This window comes from Barbus barbus (genome assembly GCF_936440315.1).
Source record: "Barbus barbus genome assembly, chromosome: 28".
Taxonomy (NCBI): domain Eukaryota; kingdom Metazoa; phylum Chordata; class Actinopteri; order Cypriniformes; family Cyprinidae; genus Barbus; species Barbus barbus.
Genome location: NC_136756.1, coordinates 8,934,992 through 8,956,487, shown reverse-complemented (window position 1 = coordinate 8,956,487; position 21,496 = coordinate 8,934,992). Strand labels below are relative to the sequence as shown.

Below are 21,496 nucleotides of genomic sequence, written 5' to 3'. Positions count from 1 at the left end.
AATGAAAAGAGTATTTATATATGTGTGATATAAGGCTAAGTTAGTGAGTATATCACACTCATGGGAGGGGCATGCTGGGAACTTTTCATTGGTTGGCTGCTTAACCCTTTACTTGACAAATTGGGAACGGGGGCGTGACGTCACAGCTCTAGCGCCGCGGGTGGGGGTGGGGGGGCGTTGCGGACTCTCTTTCTATTGTTTTCCGGCCTGGAAACAGAATGAAGGGAGTCATGTGTCCGATGTAACCAAGCGGAGACAGGTGGCCTGGATATCCGCCATAAGACGCACGGATATACCCAACATCATTGAAAGTTTGTTCCAGGCATTTCCATTCAGGTAAGTGTATAAACTTCACTTAACAAAGGATTATGTGTTCTTATTTTGTTCTGTTCCCGAGAGGAGTAGTCATAGGTTCCTCTGCATTTTGTAACTTAGCACTATTCAAAACACGTACTCAACATTTAGTCTCAAAGATCAGATTTTGTTTGATCATTACACTTTTCTGCACTGTTTAGGTTGAAGAGGCTGTAGCGGTGCTTCAGGCTCATCAAGTCAAGGAACTGTCACCAAAGTGAGGGAGCTTTGTAAGGCAGGTAATCTACGTGCATTTTTCTATCAAAATATTTGGTCTTAATCATGCAAGGCCAATTAGTAGCGCATACAAGTGTTGCATACAAATGTTGACCGATTTTTATTTCAATTTTACAGGCATGCACACTGAAGGTCTGTGAGGGTTGTTCCAGAGAACGGGGAAAAGAAAACAGCACTTCAGAGTCATGCTATTTAATGCATGGTTTGCACACTGCAAATGTCCTTTTGCTCTCCACAGTGTTAAGTTTGTTCTGATTTTGTTTATATTAAAAAAAAAAAAAGAAAAAAAGTAAAATGACTAAAGGCAAAAAAATTTAAATGACTAAAAAGGCAAAAACATTTAATTTCTGTGCAATAAAAATTATTCTGAATGGACATGCAAAAGATGTTTCTGAGTGTCTTATTCTTATCACAGTGATTTTGAGTTTGTGGCAGGGACACATTTGCAAGAACTTTACATAGCTTTTTATTAAAATAAGCTTTGTTAATGAATGCGTGTGAAAGATTTGTCTCCTTTGCAGAGGTAAGGTACAACCTGAAATGTATAATCTAACAAAGCAAGCTTTTAATTAAATCCCAAAAGGTTTTTATATTTATTCATGTTTGTGCTAAATGCTGGAAAGAAGATTTTAGAATGGTCTTGTATGAATACAATTTAATTTGTTTTATGCATATAACGCATCTAGTAAGCGTTGATCTGCTATTAACTTGAGATACTCCTAAGGTTACTAGTGCAAATATTTAAACATTTTTCAGGTAATATTTTTATTAATATTATTTGTGAGAAATTGTGTATTGAATTAGTGTATCTCCATTTCTGTCTGATCAGCTATTATTAAACTTCACTTGAAATGTAAACATTACAGTTCTTCACTACAATCGTTTTCGTGGAGGAAAGGTGAGATTACATGAAGATGTTGCAAATGTTTCACAGATTTTTCATGTTTTTTGAAGATTGAGAAAATGTTACAGACACCATGGTTTTATTGGCTGATGAACGAAATGTTTCAGACTCTATCGTTTCATTTGCTGTTGGAGAAAATGTTTCAGAAGCTATACTTTTATTGGTTGATGGACAAAATGTTTCACACGCTATCATTTAATTGGCTGCTGAACAAAAGTTTCCCCGAAACTGCAATGTAATTGTGCCTTTTTTGCTGTGTGTATATTCTCATACTACACAAACCCATTATATGTTTTCTATTCTGATTGTTCATTGTTAAAGATACAACCATCTTTCCCTGAGCTTAAATGTAATTAAATGTTCTGCAGTAATAATAAACAGAAGGTAAGAGGGACAGGTGCACTAACATCTCATAGCATCAGTAACTCCACAACCCTTCCTAGTATATTTTTCTGCAGCATTTGCAATATCTGCACAAAGGAGACATCGGACAGCTGCTTGAAGATCTTGACTTTGGAGAAGACTGCTGATATTATACTCAAATGTAAGATTACCCCAGAATGCATTGCTAGCCCACCCCAACACTTACAATAATAAAGATAAATGCTGACCAATAATTAAATATATAATTTTAGTAAAACAAGCTACATGTAATTTTTGTCATATTCCACAGCTATGCATGAATACACTAGACAAATGCAGCCAAAGTGAATACATCTGTCAAGTAACGAATTAATGCATACATTAATGAAACAATTATATTTTATTTACTGACAACAGGAAACATGAATATGAGTAAAAGAATAAAAGTAACCATGAAAATAAGGACACATGAAGCAAAGCTTTATTCAAACTTATTCTAACAATGATGTATTTACAGGCAGTGAACCCACATCTAGAGGATGAGGAAGACCATGATGAGGCCCCTGAACCAAACAACAGCAGGAGAACATGTGTGGGACAGTCTGGCTCCTGCTGTGTCTGCTCCAAACATTCATGTGCTGCTCTACATGAGCACCACTACCTGAAAAACATTTACACAGAGTAAAACATTTTACATCTCATGTTTTGAGCATTCCATTTCTTGCTAAATGAATTTCACGTTTACAATTACATGCTAATTTTTGCTATAGCTTCATTACTTCTGTGGTGCAGTGAACTGGTAATCAGAAGGTTGCTGGTTCGAACCTCTGCAGTCGTCACCACCAGTGTCTGTACTCCAGGTTGCAGCAGGGGGATTGAGGGTCCCTGTAATAAGAGCACTGTAAGTCACTTCAGATAAAAGTGTCTGCCAAATTAATAATTCTAAATGTGATTTTTTGGAAATCCCTTTTTGTGTCTTAGGCAAAAACGCTCAAAGCTGCTTATTTTTAAAGTTTATTTCTTAAAGGTACTACTATAATATAAATGCATACATATATTTCTTACAGTTTCTATTTGGAGGGGTTAAAGTGTTAGTTCACCCAAACATATAAATTAAATTAGTATTTACTTGCCCAAAGCTGTGATTTTTATTATTTTTTTTAACACAAAAGGTGATTTTGGTCAAGTTTGTCCTGCTGGATTCTGTTCATACAATATCAGTCAATGAAGCCTGACTTTCAGATTCTTCATGCAATTATTTGATGATACACTTTGGAGTGTGGGCGGGACGCAGTAGGCCATCTGGGGATCTCTCTCTTACTCTTTTATGAATACAGTGGTTTCGGACATACTACTCTTCTCACTTACCCATTTCGCCTGCTATATAGTAGGTAAGTAGGCATATTCGAACGATACTTAAGTATACCTACGCCCGAATCTCGCGAGAAATTGTGCTCCATCCAAGTAAATCTCGCCTACTCTTTTGTGGATATTGAGATTTCATGCATACTTATCCTTCGCCTACTGCTTTTTGCCTCCTAAATAGATGGAAGTATGCGTTTTGAATGCAGCCACATCTTAGAGATATTACAGCTAAAGCTATAACAGCCAAATACAAACTAAGTTGTGCACTGCTTCTATACCTCACTTCATATTTCTGTAGATTTGTGGATGTTTTTTTGTCTGCCTCTGCATGTAATGGTCTTAAGAGAGTGAGGGAAGCAGATGTAATGTAGATGAGGGTTGTGTGGAGCTGGGGACATGAACCGTGACAAAAGGCTAACATGTTAGCTCACTTTCTTTTTGACAAATTCTTTCCTTAAATGTTATGAAATTTAATGCTACCGTGAAAAAGTAATAGGATCATTTTAATGTGTCAGTAAATTACCTTTTTAATGTATTTTAGACCCTAATTCAGACAATTTTTTGCTCTTTATTTTGTAGTGAATTGTTCTATATTTTAAAGGTTATAAACATTTGTGTTTGCAGATGAGGAGATCCCTCGTGGCAGATGGAGGCACTGTAGCCTCTAAATTTACAATAGAAGTTAAATATAAAAGGTTCTGCAATATATAAATATATTGTGGAAACTTAAATTCCTGTAGAGCTGCTTTGCAACGATTTGTATCGTAAAAAGCGCTATACAAATAAACTTGAATTGAATATAAAACAAAGGCCCTTGGGTGCTTCGGTTTCTGGTGTGATGGTCTCACACGAGTCACGAGAGCAGTCCTGACGTTGGGGGTTGGGAGCTGCAGTGCTGGGGCAGGATAACAGATCACGTGACCTGAATGCGTCAGCACTTAGAGCCAATCATATTGCCTTAGAAGGCCGCCTGATCTGCATGCTTGCCAGTTTCTTGGCAGACACACCTTAATTACACCAAATATATAGTTTAAATGATCAGAAATGCATGTGAATACTGACATCTGTATGTTGCAGCACACCAAATGTGCTTGTATTGTCCTGGTAAATGACTAAATAATGATTTAACCACTCACCACCTTCAAGAAAACCTGCTCTGAGACGCCGCTATATATATCAGACGTCTAGGCTCGTTATGCGTGCTTGCTTCGGCAGCACATATACTAAAATTGGAACGATACAGAGAAGATTAGCATGGTCGCTTGCGCAAAGATGACACGTGAATTCGTGAAGCGTTCTTCAATTTTGATACATTTTTAATCGTTAAACCTAATTAAGATTAAACTGGATTAAAAAAAAGTCAAAGAAAACGGTTGACAACAGCACTTCAAGTCAAGACAAGTTGAGTTTTATTGTCATTCCGCTACATGTGGGGACATACAGTGGAATGAAATGTCGTGCCTCGCAGGACCACAGTGCTACATAAATACAGACATACAACAATGAAGTAAAAAAACACTTTAAACCTATAAACCTATTGGGGTGGGGCATGGTCCATGTTTCAGGATGTAGGTTTGCATGGGGTTTCAGAGTGGGGCAGGGTGGTTTGAGTTCAGGGCTCTCACAGCCTGGGGGAAAAAGCTGTTGAGCAGTCTGGCGGAGAGGGCTCTAATGCTCCCGTACCGTCTTCCTGATGGTAGGAGCTGGAAGAGACTGTGGGAGGGATGGGTGGAGTCCTTCACGATGCTGTTGGTTTTGCTGGAGCATCGTGTAAGGAAAATGTCCAGGATGGAGGGGAGAGGGGCACCGATGATCTTTGGCCCCTGTGCTCAGTGTGGTAGAGCTCGAGGTGTTGTGGCCGACACGGACTGACTGAGGTCTTCCGGTTAGAAAGTCCAGGATTCAATTACACAGGGAATTGTTAAGGCCCAGCAGGTTTAGTTTATTTATGAGCTGTTGTGGGATTATTGTGTTGAATGCCGAGCTGAAGTCAATGAACAGCATTCTAACATAGGAGTCTTTATTTTCTAGGTGGGTAAGAGCCAGGTGGAGGGTGGAGGAAATTGCATCGTCCGTAGAGCGGTTTGGACGGTATGCAAACTGGAGTGGGTCGAGTGTGTTGGGGAGGCTGGTTTTGATGTTGTGCATGACTAGCCTCTCAAAGCACTTCATCATGATTGGAGTCAGTGCTATGGGACGGTAGTCATTTAGACAGGACACAGGTGATTTCTTTGGTACCGGTATGGTTGTTCTGGATTTGAAATGTGGGGATGACTGCCTGGCTCAGCGAGGTGTTGAAGATATCTGTTAGGACATCTGTCAGCTGTGCAGCACAGTCTCTCAGAACACGACCAGGTATGTTGTCAGGACCCACAGCCTTGCGTGGGTTAATCCTAGATAGGGTCTTCCTTACATCGGCTAGACAGACAGAGCGCCCGGTCATTGGGAGGTGCGGGCAGTTTTTGTGCAGGTGTGTCATTCTGCATTTCAAACCGTGAATAAAAGTGGTTGAGTGCATCGGGGAGGGATGTGTCCTCATCACAGGCCTGTGGCGGGGGCTTGTAGTCAGTGATGGTCTGAATGGCTTGCCACAGGCTCCGTGTGTCTCTGCTGTCTGTGAAGTGATTGTTGATTTTTTGAGCGTATGACCGTTTTGCATTTTTGATGCCACAGGACAGATTGGCTCTTGCTGTTTTGAGGGCTGCTTTATCTCCTGATCTGAATGCTTCATCTCTGGTCTTTAGCAGCCCACGAACCTCTGCTGTCATCCATGGCTTCTGGTTTGCACGTGTGGTGATGGTCTTGGTGACTGTCACATCATCAGTGCACTTTTTGATGTAAGCAGTCACAGTTTCAGTGTACTCATGCAGGTCTGTGTGGTTGTTGTAGGTGGCTGCCTCTTTAAACATGTTCCAGTCTGTGTCCTGGAAGCAGTCCTGCAGTGCTGAGGTGGCATTGTCTGGCCATACTGTGATCTGCTTTTCAACCGGTTTGGCGAGTTTGAGAAGTGGTCTATATGCTTGGATTAGCATAACAGTGATGTGGTCTGAGTACCGAGGTGGGGGCGGGGTACAGCCTTGTAAGAGTTCTTTACTGTTGTGTAAACAAAGTCCAGTTTGTTGTTTCCCCTTGTTGCAAAGTTCACATGTTGGTAGAACTTTGGCAAAACTGTCTTTAAGTTTGTGTGGTTGAAGTCACCGGCTATGATGAAAAAGCCGTCGGGGTTATTTGTTTGTTGTTCGCTGATGGCGCTATACAGTTCACGAAGGGCGTCCTTAGCGTTTGCACACGGGGGGGGGGTGTAGACTGCGATGATAACAATGGCCGTGAACTCCCGCGGCAGATAGAACGGTCGACACTTCACAACCATAAACTCCACCAGCGATGAACAGTGTTTTGATAATACCGCAGCATTGTTACACCAGTCTTTGTTGATATACACACACAAGCCACCTCCGCGGGTCTTACCAGACAGTGATGAATCTCTATCCGCTCGGAAGCTGGTTTTGAATTATTGGTATTGGGCAGTTGATTGGGTTTTCGCCCCACGATACGCACCAACTTGAAAAAACTCTCCATTTATGTGCGTAAAGACGCCTCGTGAACTCCATTGGCCAGTTTCACTGGTGTGATTCAAGGCTTCAGTGGTATTCGAGAAAAAGGTATTTCCCAAAGCAATGTAGAGTGACCGAATTGAAGGGGAACTGCAACTTTCTTTTCAGCGCCAATTTCACTGGTTAAGGTTAAGGTCAGGTGTGGGGGCAGGTTTAGGGGTTAGCATTTTTTGTAGCATAGTGTAGGAAATCAAATTAACACGTACTGTGATTGACACAACCAATAAAATCTGTAGAATCAGCTGTGGGGCGGAGTTTACTCTGAAGTTGATTGGGAGAAAAAATTGCAATAATAAATATAATAATAAATTGCGCATATGTGTCATGTGTCTGTCTGTCAATGGGAAGAAGCCACGCCCTATTTTGGAGCTCCCACCCCATTTCTCCAGTTTCCAGGCTGTAGTTATACCCTTCTCAAAAACAAAACAACAAAAAAAAAGTGCAAGTGCGTTGCATGTCATTTCCATGTGGAGGCACTGCTTTTTTTCCGCTTCTCCTCACATCCGTGGCTTTTTATCCACATGTTCAGCTGACCATATATGTTCACAGATACATTCACTTATATTGTAGTGAGGTTTAGACATGACTATAACTAAAATATTGGTCCCACTTTATATTAGGTGGCCTTAACTACTGTGTACTTACATTTAAATTAATCATGTGATACAATGCACTTATTGTGTACATACATGTTTTTACATTGTACTTATATTTTTAAAAATACCTATTTGTAATTACATCTGTAATTAATTTCTGTAATTACATTTCTAATTACTACTAATTCCCACCCTTAAACCTACCCATACCACCAAACCTGTCCTTAACCTTACCCGTATGCCACCTCAACAGCAGCAAAAGTGTTTTAAAATACAATATGACCACAATAAGTACATTGTACTTATTTTCTGATGTAAGTACATGTAGTTAAGGCCACCTAATATAAAGTGTGACCAAAATATTTACCAATTTTGTACACCTGTTTTTATTTACAAAAACTTCTGTATTACAGGTGTGTGCTGGGACAGGGATGCAGTGGCCTGACATAAGTATTCTTGAAGAGGTAGTTTGTCTGGATCTAATACATTCATCTGCTGGTCAAGTAAAGTGGGGGTTTTATGATGAAATGCAGGACTGTCGCTCTGGGTGATTATCAGGACATAAGATGACTGATTTTTGATTTCCGAAGCCCTAAAAGGAAGGCGCAGCATACAGCTGTTCAGACTCAAAGCGGCAGTCGTTTTCTGTCTGGTAGGTATCAAATGGGGCTATTATTGAAGTAATTTTTAAACTGGTATATGCTAAAGCGACTTGAACAGATTCAAGTCTTTATTCACTTTATTCTGTCAAAGCACACAAACTATATCAAAGTGCAAAACTAACTTTCATAATATGGACAGAAACAGTTTAAACATTTTTCAAAATATCTTTTTTCACATTTTTGGAGAGGTGCGTGTCATACTTGCCATAGATCTGATGCAGAATTAATAATCATCATGTTTAGTCACAATATTGTGTAATCTAATTTATTTTAAGAAAAGCAACAAATCTAATTGATTTGCAACGTCACAGTTCATCAGTAACACCTCTTAGAACTCTTAACAATAATATAGTTTTATCCTTTAATTTCTTTAAAACAGCCTGATGATAATGACCTCCTTTTCTCACATGAGTAGAAAACTCTTTGGATGTGTTTGTGACAAACATCATTTTTTTACTTCAGAAAAGTTTTTGAAATGTATGACTGAACTTTTCTCAGACCTGCGTTTCAAATTAGTTATTATTTACCCGTGGTGTTTAACCAGAGGGAATGCATGTTGTTTTCTAATGTTCATGAAACCTTTATTGGTGTAAAGTTCTCACCTAGAACACAAAACTTGTACATTTTGACAATTTAACTCTTTATCATGTCATTTGAAATGTTTTACTAAAAGATGAAAGCGTTAGCATCTGTGTTTTCAGCATGAAAGACATGTACAAACTATTATCGTCATTTCTTTTTGACCCTAATAAACTGGTAATGAATTTTCTATGGCAAGTGATACAATGTACATTTTTCATACTATGTGTGTAAATAGCTAAAGCATTTTGGAGTATTTTTGCATGCCAACAGATTTTGTTAGGGATGTGTCGCATCTAAGAATCACAATCTTTTGTAAATTACATTTTTCTTACACCATTAGTTTTAGTCATATTATCAAGATTTCAGATGGCCGTTCACAATTTGTTTGTTGGACTGTGTATGTTTTTAGGTGAAGACAGCTCTTTGTGAGCTGTCATCATAATAGGAATAAATGAAAATCATGAAATTAAGTAAGTCTTTTCTCTTTGAGATATTTCTTTTAGTGCAACTTTGTGTCTGTCCACGATGTGCGAACACATGAAGCATCAACATGAAAATGAAGTCTTGCTGTTTTACCCTTAAAACTATTAAAACTGAAACTAATCAAACTATTGCACTGAAAGCTGCACATTAATTTAAGTTTGAGTATGTTAAAATTACTCTTAGTATTGATACATTTCATCCATAACCTTTCGTACATTCAAGAGACAAAATCACTAAGAAAGAGAGTATAGCAAGACAAGAAAATGTTTATAGTGCAGATAGAATTCAGAAAATCTGTTTCATAAACAAGTGTGAAAGTTTATTAAACGTGGATTTGTAAATTATATTTTTTATTACTCCACTGGATTAAGTCATCTTGCTCAGATAGCAGATGACACAATTCACATTTCGTTTGTTTGGCAGTATTTGTTTTAAACTCCTCGGCAAGTTCATGCTAATCCTTGCATGGGAAAGAGAGCATGACGTGCACATACTTATTCATTTAAGTGAAGTGAAGTGACATTCAGCCAAGTATGGTGACCCATACTCGGAATTCGTGCTCTGCATTTAACCCATCCAACGAACACACACACACCGTGAACACACACCCGGAGCAGTGGGCAGCCATTTATGCTGCAGCGCCCGGGGAGCAGTTGGGGGTTCGGTGCCTTGCTCAAGGGCACCTCAGTCGTGGTATTGAGGGTGGAGAGAGCGCTGGACATTCACTCCCCCCACCTACAATTCCTGCCGGCCGGGGACTCGAACCCACAACCTTTGGATTACAAGGCCGACTCTCTAACCATTAGGCCACGACTTCAGTAATTTAAGAAAATTACTGAACATTTGACTGAACTTTTTATTATTTTGACAAACCTCCATTTCAAATTATTTCCCTTGAGATGTTTGTCCACAGAATCTTTTTCAACACAACGACATTAAAGAATGTTATCAGTCATTTTGATTTAATAAAATATCGCTTTAACCCGTAGTCTTCATTCGAGACATTTACGTTATATTATTAATACTATCCTAGTTTATATCAGATATAAGATACAAGATAGTTTCTTAATTATTTTGGTCTACACTCATACATTCTATTCCGACTAATCGTTTTCTTTTAATTCAATTGATAAAAACCGCAATCAGAGGTTCTCACAAACTAGTTTACACACGCATAGTTTGCAAGAAAACCCGCTAATAGTTGAAGTGCACGTTTTATGACTGTTGAAGGCGTTACTTTCCTTGGTTGTGTGACGCCTACGGGTCTACTATGCTTGCATTACATCAAATAAATATGACAGAAGTGGAGAAACAAAGATGTTTAGCACATGCACACATTGTAGATGCTTGCATACACCAGAGATGTTGCTTTATTTGAGTCAAAGGTGATGGCGATCGTGACTGATAACATTCTTTAATGTCGTTGTGTTAAAAAAGATTCTGTGGACAAACATCTCAAGGGAAATAATTTGAAATGGAAGTTTGTAAAATTAATAAAAAGTTCAGTCAAATGTTCAGTAATTTTCTTAAATGAATAAGTATGTGGGATTTTAGGTCCAGAAACATAGTAAATACATCGGTAAAACAGTCCATGTAACATCAGTGGCTCAACTTCAGTTTTGCGAAACTACGAGAATACTTAAAATAACATAATTTACTCAACCATCAACCAACGTCGTCCGTCATTTTAGAGAGTATCACAAGCATACGCACGTTTTTGCCTAAGCGTAAACAACGCTTAATACGCAGATTATGTTCATGCGTGCGCTTTCCCACCGAACGTAAACAACGCTGATTACGTCAAATACGCTCTTAGGTACTCTCCAAAATGGCGGAAGACGTAACTCGGGGGAGAAGAATGGTTGAGTAAATTGTTATTTTTGTTTTCTTTGCGCAAAAAAAATAAAGTATTCTCGTAGCATTGCAAAACTGAATACTGATACTGCATACTAATATAAACTATTAAACTGAACTATTAAAATAGTTCAGTTTTGTATGTAATGGAAAATTTATTTTTATATGCTTTTTTATAAAGTTAATTTAGAAAAACGTTTGGAGCATTTTTTGTTCGTTAAATGTAAGTGCTTTTTTTTTGTAAGTAGGCCTAAGGACCAAGCGGCCAGCAGCAGACAGTGAGTTGATCACAGCTCATGGTACTCAGCCGTACAGCCGTACACCTGCAGGTGTGGCACTGGTCTTGCCCTCATAACTGCTGCAAAAAGAATTTGCCACCATACCTTGAGTGTCCAAACGCCTTAGTTTTTGGCTGCTGACACAGAACAAGTTAGTGGTTTGCATTTCTTTGGTCTTTTCTGAGGCTGGCCTTGTGTCATGGCTTCCTCTCTTTTTTTCTTCTCCAGGTGATAAATGTTGTCCGAGGCACATCATTGTCTGTGGCTACGATCCTCTTATGCCCATAAAGCCATTGAGAAACAGTCTTTCCAGATGCAGTGGCACAGAAACTTTTTCCTTGAAGAAACTGTCCAAACTCCAGTCTCTTTGGCTGTCCACACACAATCTGCAGGGATATCCCTTTGGATCTGCTCGCTGTGCAATGGCTTGGCCATGCATTAAGGCCTTTTTGTCCTCTTCAGCCCTCATCTTTCTACTCCAGACCGTGGCCCTTGCCACCCGTTTAAGGGCTAGGGAGCACAGCCAGCGATGCGCATGTACTGTATAAGACAAAAATATTTGTTGCTTTTTACATGAATTCATTCTTTCACATTTAGTCATAGTTTAACAATCTCACCTGGCATTCTTGAGCTTTGGAGGCCACTGCTGACTGGAGGATGAGGACTTGTAGAGAAGACTCTCTCTCTGCAGGCCTTTCCCAGACCGTTTGTTGGGGAGGATTTTAGCGAAGACTTTCTCTCCAGTCTTTCCCGGAACCATCTCCTATTCTTACTTTCCTCCAAGGAAATCATTGGAGGCCAGAGGGGTTTGAAAAAGTTCAGTTTTTTTTTATTTTAAAGTTGAGTTGTCCTTATCCCTTGAAAGCATCAGTTGTAGCTTCTCACGACGTTCTTTCTCTCTTTTTGATATTACAGGTGGCCATATATATATATATATATATATATATATATATATATACACTTTTTTTTTTTGGCATAATTTATTGCACAATAACACTGCCCTCTAATATAATATATATATATATATGAGTCTGAAATCAAACAGGTTGACATCTCAAATCGTGGGGCCATGACACATACACTCAGATAATTGAACAAATCTTCAGGTGAATTGTTGCACATTGTTTCACACGCTCTGATTGGCCGTCTGACAAATAGTTTCACCGCATCACTTCCAAACCGCTCCGCCCATTAGCTGCTGACAAACTATTTTAGACACGTTAAAGAAGTTTCCCTTACACTGTCTAAAATATTAATTGTTATAATATTTAATTAATATTATTTTACAATAGCGACAAGTTGGCCAAATACATTTAGCACCTTCTACAGTTAAACAAACAAACAAAAAACCTTAAAACATTTTTTTCGTGAGTCTTTTTTTACAGCAATATTATTTTTATAAATGTTTTTTTCATTAAATCTAAAATATTTATAAAGCATTTAATGCAATTAAAGTGGAAATGGCAACTGAGCTAATGAGTGATCCTCTGCTGCCATCTACTGGTTGTAGTGCTAATTTGTTCAACCCCCATTTATGAATGATATCATCTATATTTGCTCACTTTTTAAGTAAGTTTTACTGCACAACTGTACAATTTTAACATAATAAAGGGTTAAAAATATAACTTTAGAAAAATGTCCATCATTCATGAACAGGACTTAAGAGGATCTTTGTCACCTTTTCCACACGTGATTTTGCATCTCTGCTTATCTGAGGTTGTCCTTGCATTCAGGACCCTCTTGGAGTGCAGCTAAACACCCACCTGATGCCCCGGTCAGGCGATGGCCTAATATTAGTATGGATTGTAGAGACAGTAGTACATCTGGAGCTTTGCTCCATTCATCCAGTGGGGAAGGTGAAGTGGGAAGTTTCCTTGAACCGCTTGGCTGGGCTCTCAGTCTACTTCATGACCAGGCCTTAAGGAGGCTGGTGGGGAACTGCCCTGCACTGAGGGGAAGAACCAGGATTCAGCTGTTCAAGATCAGTCAGTGGACTCTTTCTTTTTGGCAAGTAGTTTTCTATGAGATCCAGTAGTAAAAGTAATTTCATAATGTAGTAGTGCAGTTCTCACATTCAGTTCATCCTATTATTTGTGCCATGTAAATAGGTCCCACAAGTACAAGTTGGAAGCATTACTCTTGAGTTTGCCCTCAACTCAGATCAGCATGGTGTCTCACAACCCATGGCTTTCACACAAGAAAAAAATAGTTTGAGTTATTTACTATTTATTGTATAACTAATATTTATTGTTGTTTTGCATGCTGTATGTGTTTGGGATGTTTTGGGATAATGAAATGATTTCTGAAGGATCATGCGACACTGAAGACTGGAGTAATGATGCTGAAAATTCAGCTTCAAAAGGAATAAATTATGTTTTAAAGTACATTGAAATAGGAAACAATATTAGAAATTGCAATAATATTTCACAATATTAACCCTACCATTTTTCTGTATTTTTGATCAAATAAATATAGCCTTGACGAGCATAAGAGACTCATTAAAAATCTTACTGATCCCAACCTTTTGAACAGCAGTGTATAATAATATAATATAATATGCAAAATGAAGCAGACATTGCTCATGAATTCCGAAAATACAGAAACAAATATTGTGAAATATTATTACAATTTAAAATAATGATTTTCTACTTTAAAATATATTTCTGTGATGCAAAACGGATTTTTTCATCAGCCATTATTCCAGTCTTCAGTGTCACATAAACCTATAAACCATTCTAATATGCTGATTTATTATCAGTGTTAGAAACAGCGCTTCATGTTTATTTTATAACCTGTGATACTTTTTTTAGGATTTTTTGATTATTAAAAAGATGTTTAAAAATATAAATATTTTATAACAATATAAGTCTTTACTATCTCTTTTTTATCTATTTAACACATTCTTGCTGAATATTACTGTTTGTTTTTTATCAAAAAAATGCAGGCGTGATGAGCATAAGAAATTTCTTTCAAAAACATTAAAAATAGTAAAGGTCCAAACTTTTGACATGTACATATGTTGTTGTTGTTATTATTATTTTGCTGTTTCATTTAATCACAGTAAGTGTTTTTATCATTTTTTTCCTAGCTGAGTATGGGCAGGATTTCCCCCTCCCATTAATCAATATTGACTACAGATACTGTCATATTATTAATATCAATAATATGATATTATGTATTGCATTGTTACCCTAAATATGACATATATAGGCCTGCACAAATCAAGTGGAACAGAAGGACACGATCACTACTAAGCAGAAAAAAGTTTAGTTAGTTAAAACTTAAATTATAAGTGTTAGAGCAGTAATAATAATCATCAGCTGAATTTAGAAGATACACCTGAGATCCTTTATTTGAACCATTAAAAAAAAATGTTCTGTTTTTGTAGCTGTAACTCGTAATAAAGCGGTCAATGATCGATTCCAGAAACTACGCTGATCGACAGAGCAAGTTTATTTTTAAAATATATTGCAATCACTCCAAAATAGATGACAACAACTCAACTGCAATAGGAGCTATACTTCTTTGCGTGCCTATTTAGACTTTTGCATTGCATAGTTCGCACCTGAAAGATGTGTTCGTTACGCAAACATTCTGAAGGCAGGGCTTTGAAACTGCAACATTAATTGGTTTAATTGCAGATAAGTGACAATTCAACTATATCCAATGAATGATGAGGCTATTTCTGCCCATCTTGACTGGTGGACTGGCGTACAGGGGATGCCCAGGGGTGTCAAACTCAATTCCTGGAGGGCCAGAGCCCTGCAGAGTTTAGATGCAACCCTAATTAAACACACCTGATCCAACTAATCAAGTCCTTCAGGCTTAATTGAAAACTGCATAGTATGTGTGTTGGAGTAGGGTTGGAACAAAACTCTGCAGGGCTGCGGCCCTCCAGGAACTGAGTTTGACACCCCTGCCCTAGGCAAACGCCTGCTCTGCCTACAGCTAGCACCGGCCCTGGGGCTCGTTCTTCCTACGTCGCTAACTCAGTTAGCTGGATTTGATTGTTGACGATTTGATTGGATTGATCTTGGATTGTTTGGTTCTTCGACGCTCATCCTGGACTTGCTGTCATAGCAACAGGTGAGCAAGCTTAAACCTGATCCGGAGCAGGCTTATTTCATGTAAACAGGATTAGATCGCGGCTTTATAAGCGCAGGAGATAGGGAAGTCTGTCGCAGCCATGTCTTGTCCATTTTTACGACAGCAACCTGTTGCGGAAGGTGCAAGAATAATTCGCAGAGCTTTTCGAATTAATCGCGTATTGCGGGATAGACAGGATCCTTTGGCGCAGCGCGAAAGTGTAATTGTTGAGAGATATCGTTTTTCTCGTGATGGTGTTATTTACATCATTAATTTGTTGGAACCACACATTAAGTGTTCAACACGGAGGAGTCGGGCTTTGACAACTGCACAGACTGTGTGCATCGCCCTGAGATTCTTTGCGAGTGGCACTTTTCCTTTACACTATTGGAGATGCAGAGAACTTAGTGAAAAGTGCTGTCTGTCGTGCCATTCGTAAAGTTTACCTGGCACTCAAGCAGTTTTTAAGGGTTTTTGTGGTATTTCCAAGCCACTTAAGACCCCAGGTGGTAAAGCAGAAGTTTTTTGCTATTGCAGGTACATTTATAATTGTTAATGACATGCAATCATGACCATGCCAAAAAGTATGACTAACAGTATGTGTCCTTCAGGCTTCCCTAACGTGATTGGTGCCATAGATTGCATACATCCCCATCAAGGCCCCACCAGGCCCCAATGAAGGGGATTTTGTGAACAGAAAGGGGGTTCACAGTATAAATGTGCAGGTAAATTACTATTACAAATTTATAATATTCCAGATTAGTAATATTACATTAAAAAAGAAATGGATCAAAAAGTATGCAGTTGACTGACTAAAATCTCTTATGTTCCATATAAATGTGGAAGCAAAATGGCCAGGATCAGTGCATGACTCAATTTTCAGAGAGCCACATTTATGCACATTATTTGAACGTGGTAAGGGAACATAAATGTCAAGCTCACAGTATTACACACACACACACACTTATGCTGAGCTTAACAAAACTGCATTTTTCCATTATACAGGGGATTTTGACGGGATCCTGCTTGGAGACAGGGGCTATGCCTGCAGGCAGTATTTTATGACGCCCCTCCCTGACCCAAACCCTGGACCACAAACCCGTTACAATGCAGCTCTAGCCAGGACAAGGGCACGCATTGAAATGACCTTTGGGCAACTAAAGGAAAGATTTCAGTGTCTGAAGGGTCTGAGGGTTGCACCTGACAGGGCCTGTGACATAATTGTTGCATGTGCCATCCTCCACAATATTGCCACCATCAGAAAGGAGAGGACCCCTGTGGTGGAGGTGCAGCCTGATGATGACCTCCAGCCAGTGCACTTGGACCAACCTAGTGGCAGAGCTGCACGGGACAGAATTGTGGAGCCCCATTTCTGATTGTGTAGAATAAAAGACAAGACAAATATGCTTAGTTCCTGGAGTTTTTATTTAAACAATTTTTTTATAAAGAAAAGCCAGAAGTCATCTTTTGCCTGCAATAAGAGATAGTTATGTAAAGTCAACAATACTACTATGTGTCAAATGGTGTATTAGCACTTACTCTGAAGGTCCTTTTGAAGCAACTCTCTCTGTCTAGTGCAATTTTTCTCTTCAAGTTGTCGAGTTCAATTTATCCTCTTAATTTGTGTTTTTTCAGGTCAAAATACTAGATTTTTTTGTTGAAGATGAGGTTTATATAGGGAACGGATGTCACCCTGTGTCATTTTGTGAAAAAAAAAAAGTCAAAACATGCAACAAAAGTAAAAAGTACAACACGGTCCACCTCTGTATCAGTTCTTTGTGCAGACTCTTCTGCAAGCCTTTCTCTAGGTGTGGACTCCTGCAACTCATGTTGCAGACAGAAAGAATAGGTACACAAGTATATACAAATTAGTGTAAAGTTATTTATGCACTTACAGGTTCTTCCTCCAAAGGACAGTCATCTGAGAGGGTTTCTTCACGGTCCTGTGCAATGGAAATAAATGGGTACTCCCAGTGGTGTAGTGGTGCCTGGAGAAGTGGGTATACTCTTAATTTATGCCCCCAGGTTTTTTTTTTTTTTTTTAAGCAGCTCTGCAAAGGATGAACTACCTGTGTCAAAAACAGTGACATGTAAAATAGTCTTGCATATTTAGTTCACTCAAAAATGGGCCAGTAATATTTTGCACAGTAGTTACTTAACTACTTCTGCTTGAGTAAGGATCATTATGAAAATAATATTATCCACAGAAGAGGTGCAGATTTTGCAATTAAAATAAATGTATAAATAGACTGCAGCAACTGACATTTTGTCAGAATCTCTAGTAAATTACATGCTATTTTGTTTAGTTGTCTGTTCAGAATTGTGGGAGAATTGTGATCCCTATTTGAAACAAACAAAAAATCATGATTCTCAATCATTTAAGAAGTTAGCGATATGCGATTTGAAAAGGGGAAAAAAATGTTTGGCAAAAGGTGGGCGCGAACTCGGGTCGATCGCGTCAAAAAGCATGCGCCTTACCATCTACGCCACTGAAACTAATGTTGAATTAACTTCTTTTGTTATTCTTGACTAACTCAATCACACGTTAGTGGGCGGAGTTAATGTAAATAGCCTTTGCCAACAAGATGGGCTATTTGCACTTAGTGTAAATAGACACTCCGTTTTTGATTACCTGTAGATGACTTGGAAAAACACACACAAACCATAATGTCGCAATCATGCGTTTACTGTCTTCACGTTTCTTTTTATTCAGCTTAGCTACAGTAGAGATGGCTTTGGCCACAGCGATAGCTGGATTCTTACACGTCGTGACTCGTAAGTTACTTCTATGAGGCCGTTTCAGGGATATCCGGCTTCGAGTATAAATGAAACATACACTGCATGAGTGTGTTTACGTCTCATTCCTGACCGCATCACTGTCTTTACTGGATGTTTTTAGAGAATATTTGCGCATATTCACATGCGATTGGATTAGTTACTCGTATGCTGGACTGTCGTGATTTGGCTAATGCAGGACACTACTGAATGGTGCGCATCAGAGGGGATTTAGAAGTGGGTATACGGAATGCCGACTGATAAAGAAGTGGGTATACGCCGTATACCTGCGTATACCCTCCACTACACCACTGCTATTCTGTCGACATTGCGGCAAAGTAAGCAAGCTAAGTTAGGTTAGTTCAAATAAAGTGAATGAATGTGATCAAAACAAAGCACTCAGGTATTCCCTAACCCAGCCAGAACTAGAGCCTGAAGCAGGAGAAATTCACTTAACAACACTTGTAATGTTAAGTATATGTTTGCACCTGTGAGTATTGTTTTCCACATGAGTTCAGTTCGAACTGAAGCGTAAAGTATATATATATATATATATATATATATATATATATATGTGTGTGTGTGTGTGTGTGTGTGTGTGTATACACTATATTGCCAAAAGTATTATTCCACACTGACTGAATCATGTCTTTTTGAACCGTGTCTTATACACAGAGGCACTGTCATGTTAGAATAGAAAAGGGTTCTGTCCAAACTGTTGCTATAAAATTAGAAGCACACAATTCCCTAGAATATCATTATATGCTTTAACATTAAGATTTTTACTCATAGAAATGACTAAATTAGTCAAACATGTTCATTAGAAGGGGGTGACTCAATACTTTTGGCAATATAGTGTATGTATGTAATATAGTATTCCCACTGTTGATTGCAATAATGTGTTTCAATATGGATACTTTTGTCTCCCCAAAGGTAAACCAGCATATGAGATGGACGAGTCTCATCCAGACTGGGCTCCAACGCTGCACCTGGGTCACTCTGAAGCAACAGCCACAGTGTCTATTACTATTACATAACACAATACCAATTAGTTTGTTGCTTCCCTGTAAGGATGAAGAACTTACCCTTAAGTTTGCTGTATTCTAGTTAACGTGTCCAAGTGTTGTTGTTCAAGTTCAAGTCAGCTTTATTGTCAATTCTTCCACATGTACAGTACATACATACAGAGAATTGAAATTGCATTACTCTCAGACCCTTGGTGCATACAGTTAACATTAAACACGTTCAGATACAGATAAATACAGTTTAAACATATGTACATACAACTATACAATTATGCAAATGAGGATATTGTAGAAAAAAAATAAGAATTAGATCGATAAAGTGGCATAAGGCAGATAGAGTGCAAAACCAGTTAAGTAAACAACACTGTGTAGATATATTTGTAGTGCAAAAGAGCTTATCAGTCTGAGGACATTGTAGAAAATAAAAACAAGAGAGATAGATAAAGTGCATAAGGCACATGGCAGAAGTAGCCAGAACTGGCACATGTAGTGCAAGAAGAGCTTATCAGTCTGTTAAAGTGACAAGTCGAAGTGACTGTTCGGATAGTTTTTGTCAGACTATCCGAAGAGGTAATTTGCAGTCAATGTTGGATGGGTAGTGATCAGCCAATGCTGCACAGGTGACAGGTGCCGGTCACAGTTTGTTGGTCAGTGGGGGGGGGTGTAACAGAGTCAGAGTTCCTAGTGTGTTGCTGTGTTAAATGGGGGTGAAAGAGGGGAGGGGGGGCAAGGACGGGAGGGAGTTCAGCTTCCTGACAGCCTGATGTATGAAGCTGTCCTTCAGTCTGCTGGTCCTCGCCTGGAGACTCCTCCCTGATGGCAGCAGACTGAAGAAGCTGTGTGTCGGGTGGGTGGGATCGCCTGCAATGCGGAGGGCTTTGCGGGTGAGACGGGTGCTGTAAATGTCCTGGAGGGAGGGGAGAGAGACACCAACGATCTTCTCAGCTGCTCTCACTATGCGCTGAAGTGACTTGCGGCAGGATGCGTTGCAAGCGCCATACCACACAGTGATGCAGCTAGTCAGGATACTCTCGATGGTGCCTCTGTAGAAGGTGCACATGATTGTTAGGCCAGATGAAACAGAAAAATGTGCATGTTGAATGGTAAAAAGACCCCTGGTGAAATTTTGGGTTTCAATTTGGTGTGTGTGTGGAAGTGTATGTGTGGTACCCTCCTGAGATTGGACATGTTTGTATTTGGTGTGTGTGTGTGTGTGTACCTTACAATGAACATGGTATGCTATTTGTACATGAAATACTTCAGATGACAATTTGATCATTAAAAACTTTATTTTAATAAAAAATCTCCTGCAAAGTGCAATGTTTAGTTTCTTGTGCTGCTTGTTTAACTACACTGAAAAACACTGAATTTCAAGTAACAGGCTAATACTCTTTGAGTCAAGTACAACACTTAAAAAAAAAAAAACTCTTAACTGAGTTGGCCTAAGTGCAATTCTTTCTTAAACAACAGCCACTTCTTTATTACTGCTCTCTTTCACTTGGGACATGAGGCTGCATGTCCTTTGAGTAATATTTTGCCACACGTTCCGGGAGGCACACTTTCTTGAATAATTCTTGTGCTTTTTGTAGACGAGGTTCCCAGAACTCCTGGTCTGGAAAGACAGGCACCACAGTGAAATATAAATATAAATATATTTTAAAAAAGTATTTAAAAAAATATATATTTTGACCTCTGTATATTTCAGTCCAAAAAAATGCATATTTCTTGGCCAATTTTTGCATATCTTTTTAAAATATATTTTAAATGTAGACATATATTTTCAAAAATATACAAAAACACATCAGTAGAAAATATATTCTGAAACATATTTTAGCAAATGTATTTCTTAGCAAATTTTTGGTATGTATGTTATTTTTACAATATATTTTGAAAGTATAAATATAGTTTTAAAAAATATATATATTTTAAATATATTAATATATTTTCAAAATAAACAGTCATTTCCAGTCATTTTAAATGTTATGCAAATCACTGTAAAACTACTAATATCTGTCAAATGAACAATTTAGCTGTTATTTTAAGTATTATATCATTATAATTCTCATTTTAATACAGATAAATACTATTTATAGAGCATTTCTATTTTTTCTCAAATTTAATAGACATGTATGTAAAATTACAAAAATAATGGTTAAAAATAAATTATTATTATTTTTATATTATATTATTATTATTAAAAATAATAATTTATGAAATCACCACCAGATGGTGCAAATGCCAGCATTTCTCACACTTAAAAAAAAAAAAAACTGTCTAAACAAACCGTAGAATTTAAGTAAAATATCCTAACTTAAAGT

At 38.3% G+C, this 21,496-nt stretch overlaps 1 long non-coding RNA gene across 2 annotated transcripts; it reads left to right on the top strand.

Annotated features, from left to right (window-relative positions):
* The first annotated feature begins 194 nt into the window (after window positions 1-194).
* LOC306848189 lies at window positions 195-20,496 on the top strand. Of its 2 annotated transcripts, none has more exons than XR_013782215.1 (3): window positions 195-336; window positions 516-593; window positions 709-971. It is a non-coding gene; the product is annotated as an uncharacterized lncRNA (long non-coding RNA). The 2 variants fall into 2 exon arrangements; XR_013782214.1 differs by lacking the exons at window positions 516-593; window positions 709-971 and adding exons at window positions 19,087-19,287; window positions 20,248-20,496 and having other exon boundaries at window positions 196-336.
* Window positions 20,497-21,496: the final 1,000 nt, after the last annotated feature.